Below are 8366 nucleotides of genomic sequence, written 5' to 3'. Positions count from 1 at the left end.
GGACAATCTGCAGCAAAGGGCAGGGAAGCTGTGCTGGAGGAGACCACCGAGAACACATGTACAAACAAACCTGCATCCAGACTCTTGGGCTGGACACAGGTGAAGCTGCAGCACAACAGGTTTCCAGCATGCAGCATCTCAGCTGGGTGTGGATAGCCTGTGGGTTTTGCTGCCTTGGTACCAGGCAGGGAAATGCCAGGAATGGATGGGAAAGGGAACTGACACCGGGTTTCCACACTGGGTGAGGAGGTGGGGAGAGGGAAGCATGGCAGCAGCTGCTGTTTATTTTTTGAGTTTCTTTCCTAAGGGTTGTTCTCGGCAGTGCTGAAACAACTCTGAAAGAGGCTTTTCCAGTGCTACAAGTATATCTATTTTTGAATATTCACTAGGAGATTGAGGCAGGAGAAAGCCATGCCTAGGGCATATGCTTAGGAGGTTTGGAGAAACATCCAGGGATGCAGCTGGCCATTTCTGATAAAAAGAACTCTTTTTTGCAATATGTTTTCCAGCCTCTTTCTACAAATCCTAAAACTCAAGAGCACCACATCCCACCATGCCAGGTTCACTGCTCTTATGTGTGTAAATGTCACATTTGTGGCTCCAACAGGTTTGCCTGAGTCCATCCATCACTTGTTTGTGATGCCAGTCCCACAGCTGCCTCGGCTGTCACTGTGCCCAGGGCAGCTTTGTGCCAGGAGGGCTTTTCCCCATCGCTCCCATCACCCACACCTTCCACTCCTGCCATCCCATCCTGTCTCCCACCAGCCAGGCAGTTTCCCTGCTGCGGTGTCCCCTCTCCATCCTGTTTTCTCCCTGCATTTTTCCAGAAGCATTGCCAAGGTAACTGGGCATCTCTCAGCACAGCCAGGAGTGACACTGCTCCCCTGACTGCTCCCACCTCAGCCAACACGCTGGGAGCACCAGCACTGTCAGGGAGCACAGGGGGCTGGATCTCTCCTCCCAGACCCACGGCCCTCCTCCCATCCAGCAGGCAGGCAAAGGGAAAAGCTTCTCCCCAAGAAACAGGAATAATATGCTATTAATGGCCTTTCCTGAAAACACACAGCAAAAATGGTGTGGGCAAGGAAAAAAAAAAAAAGCCCTGCTTCCCACTGGCCTCCCTTGGACCGATTGATACACAGAAAAGAGATTTGCATCTTAATGGCTGCTGGGGAATAGGCTGTCCCTGGTACCAGGGGCACATCGTGCACATCCCACCAAGCCCCTGCTGAGATGCTGCAGGAGGGACCAGAGCAGCTCGGGCAGGCTGGAGTGGGCAGAGAGGGAGAAAAAGAGAGAGGCACACAGCATGAGCCAGGGGAAAAAGAAATCCACCCTGCAGAGCCCCAACCAGGACCAATCCAGGCCAAGCAGGGAATAATCTCAGACCAAATATAGCCTGTGCTGCAGATCAGGGCTCACAGCAGCACTTGGCTGGGGGTGGCTGCAAAGCTCATCCCACACAGCTGCTTCCAGCCTGCTGATGCCCTCTCCTCAGTGCAGGAGGGACACACAGGTGATAAGGCTGCTGCAGCCTGCTCTTCCCACATCCCAGAATGCCTTCACAAGAACTACTGTACCTCGTGTAACTGCACACAGCTCCACTGAGTAACAAGCCCACAAATAAAAGGAAAAAATGAGGTGAGCTGTTAGTTTAGGCAAAGAAGGTGCATTGTTTAAAACGGGGGGGAGAGAGAGAGCAGCATGGACAAACCCACAAATAATTTAATAATTTTCAGCTCTACATTAGCTTCACTCTAACTAGAAAAGGATTTTTACAGCCGTAGTAGCACCAGGATTTTGCCAAGATCCCTTTAACTAGTTAAAGGTAGGGTCTCTCCCTTCTCCCTGCTACTCAGAGCTTGTGCCAGAAAACACAGGAGCAAACTCAGGCTCTCCATAAAGTATTCTCTCTGTAAAGCAACAAAACACTCAAGAGGATTTTTCATCTGCCCATGGGATGGGAAATGTTTCACAGAGTAGCACCTGCAGCGAGGGTTGTGCAGACCCAGTGTTCCTCCAGGCAGAGATGGGTTGGGACCTCTTGTGCCAGGATACGGCCATGCTGCCACAGGGAAAGCCAGGACAGGCTCAAATTCAAGTGGGAAATTGTTATGTTTCTCCTAATCGCTCAAGAAAATCAGTGGTACTAACGTTTCAGTGGCTAAAACCAGTCTGAGACGCAGAAGAACACAGAGGCATCATCCTTTCCAGCAATATCATGGGTAAGGACAAAAAAGGCCACTTTGTTTCAGTAAACAGTGTATTTGAAACTGGTGCATTATCAGAAAAGGGACTTCTGTGTGTGGATGATAAAGCAGGATACATTCAAATTTCAGTAACAAAACAGGCCTCCCTTTTGAAGACTTATCAGCGTGGAGCACACAGTGGGGCTGGCAGGTTCCTGGTTAAAACTGCTCCCTCCCTTCTGCCTAACCCACAGAACTAAAGCTGAAAGATGTCCACAATGTCTCCACATGTCCAAGGCACAAAAGAGCCAACACTTTGCTTGAGGAGACTATTCAGAGAGCAATACCCACACCCAGGGCTAAGTCACCTAAGGACCAATGGCTGCAGGTGTGTATCAGTGCTGGCTACACAAGTGCTGTTAGTGAGCAGAACACAAGTTAGCCATCTTTAAATACCACTGTGCAGGTGTCCATAAACATGAGAATTATTTACACACAGCCTGTACACCAAATCTGCTTGTTTTCCTTGAAGGAGACTCCTTTTCCTCCCTTCTAGCCCACACAAAGGGGATGTAACAGGAAGGGTTACTTGAGGAGACAGTGGAAAGATGCTCAGGAGAGGGGAACCCAGGGGCACACCAATTAAACCACGATTGCTGCAGATGCACAGGAGGGGAAATCAAAGATTGGAGCCTCTGTAATCGTTGTGCACTTAGTCCCCCAATTCCAGCAGCTAATGACAACTTCCAGCCAAAAATCATGGAGCTACCCAGTCATTAAGCAAATGTTACAACCCTAGAGAAGGAAAAAGCACTGTGTAACCAGAGGCAGCACAGTTATGGGTCAGTAACAGAGGAGTGTCCCCAGGCTCCAATCAGCTAAAGCAGCTCTGTGGCATCAGAAGAGTTTTTTTTAATCTCCACCAAGATATAAAGCCTATGGACTAATGCTCCCAAGCATCAGGATATTCTGAGCGTCTGCCTTACATTTCCATAATAAAACAGCCTCAACAGGAAATCCCACAAAAAACAAAGCAGGCTTACAAAGCCATTTACTCATCACCCTCAACACGAGACCCAGGGAGCTCTGTCTGTGCGCAGGTGCCTCTGCCTAGACAAGTCCTGGGAGCTACAAAGAGAAATTTTGGCACTGGGAAGCACCAGAGGGTCATTCTTCCCAAAAAGCTGGCTCTTGTAAACTAATGGCAATGCCATGTCACCCAGAAAGCCCAGGAAAGCCATAATCCCACCTGGCCTCACACAGCTTGGCATGGCCAGGAAAGCCATAATCCCACCTGGCATAACACAGCTTGGCATGGCAGCACTGCCAACCCAAGTGGTTGTCTTGAGGTGTCAATTGCCTGGAGAAAGTTGGGTTTTCCAACCCTACCAAGCTCCAACCAGAAGTGAAAGATCATTGACTCAGAATGTGAGAAAGGTTTTGCAAGGAGTGCAGGAGAGACAGAAAAGCCTTTCAGCAGTAGAGCACAATAGGCAAAACTGTCATCAGAGTAACATTCCTGATTATGCAAAGCACCAGTGCAAGGAATGAGTACAAGGATGAAGCCTTTTGTTCTCACACTGTACACCTGCCCAGATTTAATCTCCCCAAGGCCAAATGTTGGCTGGGCCATACTCTGTGAGGCCACCTCTCATGCTAGCAGGAAGCTCTAGAAGCTCTGTACACAGCCATAAACCCCCCAGCCATCAGGACCTGAGTAACCTCAAGCTCTACAAAGTCCCCTGCTATTCCTTCTGAAGGGGCATCATTTCACTCCTTTTGCAGCACTTTCTGCACTGGCTTCTACAGCAGGAACTGAAGCACTTGTGCAGTGTGACAAAACAAGGTCTGGATCACCTTGGGGAAGTTACCCCAAATGACACTCAGTTCACAGAAAAATAGAGGGGTTTGAAGAGCACTTGAAGACACAGCTGCTTTTTAGTAATCAGCTAGCTGTCTCCATCTCCAAGGCATTTCTAGTTAACAGCCCTGTGAGTAATACGAAGATCGACTGCACAAGCCAGGAGAGGATTGTTAACACAGGCACAGACAGCAGCAAACAAAGCAGGAAGGCAGAGGCCAAGGCAACAAAATACTGACTGAGTCACTGGGAACTTTCTAAAAAAGATGCTGGGGACATGACTTTTTCAAGTTTCAATCACACAGACTTAGCCTTAAGGCTGCCCATTAATTAAAGCAGTGCAAAAAAACCTCAAAAGGCTGCACAGGTACTTTTGAGATAAAAGCCAAGCAATGAAGCAGAACCATGCTGGACTACTGGATGTTACTCAGCCCTCACAGGGATTGTTTAATCTCACGCCTTCTCCTGCTAAGCTTTGGTACCTTCCCCTCCTTCGCCCACCCATCCAGAGACTCACAAAACAAGCTATCATCAATGCCATCTACCACTGCACCTCCTGCCTACTCAAGCAATACAAGCTGCTCCACTTGGAAGAGTAATAATGAACTCCCCAAGGGCTTTGTTTTCATTTTGGAGAAGCAGTTTGTCCTCCCTCACCCCCAAACACCCAGCTCCGTAGCTTAAAAGAAGATGTTAGTCAAGAAACAGCATTACTACGCAGCGTAAGAAAAACTGCTCTCAAGGCTAAGTTATTAACAGAAGAAAAATTTCTGCCCTGGACAGCTGAGAAGCCTGTTTACAAATCTATTTGAACCACTCCTCTGCAGCATCTCACCAAGAGATGCTCCTCCAGGCCCTACTGAGAGCCACATCTGTGCCCTGTCCATTCCCCCTTTCTGAACCATAAATCCACTCTCCCAGGTCTCCAGCACTCTCCTCTCCAGCTTCTCACTGCAATAAAGCTCCAGCCACCATGTGAGCGTCTCTTTCCTTCCCAGAATGTTAAGACCTGCCAATAGCTGGCAGCAGCAAAATTAAATAAGAACTAATCACCACATTGGGCTTTTCAGTCAATAAAACTGTATTACTTCTTCAACTATTACCTGTTCAATTTAGGATGTAAGTGTAGATTTGTAGCCCCCAGCCAGTAAAGGAATAGCCAACACCAGTGCTTAGGGAAGAAAAATACAAAATCCCTTATGCACATAGACAGTTCATTCCCTCTTGGTTCTGCAGAGGCCAAGCCACTGAAGCTACAATAAACTGAGTATTCCAGATTTTCTGCTCACAGACTCAAACTTGCACACACAAAATTAGAGTTCTTCTGACCTAGATTCTCCTTTCTAGCACGTCAAAAGAAAAAGCAGCCATTCTGTACCCTCTCCACAAATATGAAATGTGGGAGCTCTAAGCCTGTAAGGAACACATATACTGACCTGGAAAAAAATGGTTTTCTCCGGCTAAAATGATGCAGTTACAGCACTGCAAATGGTGGGTCCCACAGACCAAGATGCACTAGTGATACCAGGAGAGGACAACAATGACATATATAAAATTAACCTTCCAGCATGTCAGAGCAGTCCAGGCCAAGGAAAAGCCACCCACAAGCTACACATTGACATTAATCAAAACAAGGGTCCACGCATCCTTCCCACTCCTTCAAAAGCATGGCTAGCAACAAGGTGAGCTCATCTCTCCTGATGTCATCCGAACAAAAGGCAGCAAGTTTTGACTTGAGGCTAATGAAGATGAACATGTGGCCTCCATGAGCCTCAGCACGGTGAGGAAATGCTGAGATATTCAACAACCATCAAGACAACTCAATTGTACTTATTCTTCATTTGAAGTTAGTTTCTCTCCAAAGCAGCCATTCCTCTCACCCTTTTAAAGCTCTACAGCACATTCCACAGATCACCAGGACAGACTCCATGAATTGTTTCCAGCTGTATGACAAGCCCACCTCCCAGTTCACAGCAGACTGTTCATCCAGAAGAACCAGAAGCCAATCACACCAGAAGCATCAGCAGAAGCACAACTGTTAAGTGAACCCCAAGGTTTTCAATGCCTTGCTAGATGAATGCAGCCTCAGCGCCATCAACCCCTTCAACATATGCCTAATTCAAGCACACAACTTCAACAAGGCAATATATAAAAGGCTTGGCTGAGCTCAGTGTCTCTAAAAAGCTGCAGTGCCAATTATAAATCACATCTATAGCCCCCAGAAGATCTGAAGTCACTATCAGTATTGTACCACACTTCTTCAGATGCAGACATCAATTAGAGCACAGCAGCTGGACGCTCTCCTCACTGGAAGTCATTCACGTAGTTTCAGACCAATAAGATATTATTCCTAAATGTTTAGATCTCACCAGTCTGAGAAAGAGAGTTTCAACCTTGGCCAGCAAATGTTTGCGTCAAGCTGAAATCGTTACCTGCCACTAAATGCTGTCAAAGGTTTATGGGCTCTTGGAGGAGTTGGTTTAATTACTTACCAAGGCAGCTGTTTTGGGAACTGCAGCCCCTTAACATCCCACTCCTGGAGATGCACTGTGTAAAGCACAACTGCTGCCACGCTCGTGCCAAGAGAAGGGAGCACCCTCTCACACACAGACAAACAAACATTCAGTCTCCAACAGCAGGTCACACTTGTGGCTCCGTCTGTGTGTGTCTGCAGGGGTGACAGAAGCCAGTCTGCACCTCCCTGAGGCACTGCTGGACATCCAGCTCCTGCAGCCCCCACAGGAGGCTGCTGGGGTCACCACCTGGGACCACCTCTGCCAAGGAATGACAGCCTTGCTCCCTCCTTGCAGTGAGAGTTGTGGCCAGAGGGATGGCTTAAAACAGGAGAACGTCTCACTCCCAGATGCATTTTGGAGCAAGAAAAGAAAACCAATCTTAAAACCTTTTGCTTTCTTAAACGAGGATGGTTTTGCACCTCTTAGGCCTATTTTTCAGTTATCAGAAATCTTGTCAGGGATGAAAGGGCTGTAGCATCAACAACCCATGGACTACAGCCTTCAACAGCAGAGATCTGTGCAACAACCAACACACAGCCAGGCATGTAGGCAAGCATTCCAGAAATCCCTGAATCCCAGATTAGAGCAGCTGCCATTACTTTTCAATATTTTCTTGTCCCTATACACATGTCTGGAGAAACACCACCTCCCTGCTGGATTCAGTTTCTCACATCAGCCCAGTTTTCACAGATCATCTGGAGATGGAGTTATCTGCTTGTTTCGTGCTTTTCAAAGGGTTTACCCACAGCCTGTCACTTGTCATCAGCTGCTCACACTTGGCTCTACAAGGGCTGGCTAGCAAGAAAGGCAGATAACTCTCCAGTGGCAGCAGTTTCAAGAAAGGACAATATGGGGAACAAATAATTTTAAATTACTGAGCAGAACTCAGGAGGATAGAATGTAGAAAAATCCCAAACTCCACAACTATACCAACAAGATGCCAAAACCTTGTATTATAAACTCACTTTTACATTGAATTGTCTTGACAAATCAGCAGAATTATTTAAAAGATTATCAAATATATACTAATTTGCATGTTTCAATTTAGAAATACATGTCTCACCCAAGAGTTTACAAGATGTGGGGAAGGAAGGCTTCTCACCTTTTTACCTACATTTCACAGGCCGTGAATGACCCAGTAGGAAGTCCAAAAGGTTGGTTATGACAGACACTCAAACTGGGTGGAAAACAAGGTTCCACAGCAAAAAGCAGCCTCCTGTCTGATCTATGTCAAAAAAAATACCCTAAAATCAGGGTTGATCCACAGTTGCTGAAGTGATTTGCAAGATTTTTTTTTTTTTTGCCAGGGTGTGAAGTATTTCCCTTAGCAAGTCTTCTGTATTTCTTGGTGGCTTCCTACATTGTGGAACGCTCTCAGAAATTGAGGGAGATGCTTTTTATTCCAAACCCTAATGCCTCGAACTACTAAACTAGGCAGGGGCACGCAGCTTATTTAGTTTAGTTCATTTGATATCTGCATTACAACAGCACTTTGGATGAGACAAGGTGAGGGACCACTCTCCCAGACACCCCAGAAAGATGTGCACGTTTTGCTTTGCAAATCACCTTGATGTCCCATAAATCCAACCACCACATTTTGCTTTATGGGACCCATTGTGCTCCCTGTCAAACTGGAGCCCTGTGACACCTCCCTGCCTTGGGAGCTCTCTGCTAGCTCTGGTCCCTGGAACCAGCTGTGACAGTATCTGGCTTTTTGCAGAGCTCCACAATTTTTTATTAGTTCACACAAGCAGGCTGGAAACGTTAATACAAACACACACAGAGCAGCTAAGCAAGCCC

Source organism: Geospiza fortis, unplaced genomic scaffold (assembly GCF_000277835.1).
Source record: "Geospiza fortis unplaced genomic scaffold, GeoFor_1.0 scaffold172, whole genome shotgun sequence".
Classification (NCBI taxonomy): Eukaryota; Metazoa; Chordata; class Aves; order Passeriformes; family Thraupidae; genus Geospiza; species Geospiza fortis.
The sequence above is the reverse complement of the archived record's forward strand: the minus strand, read 5'-3'. Positions refer to the sequence as shown.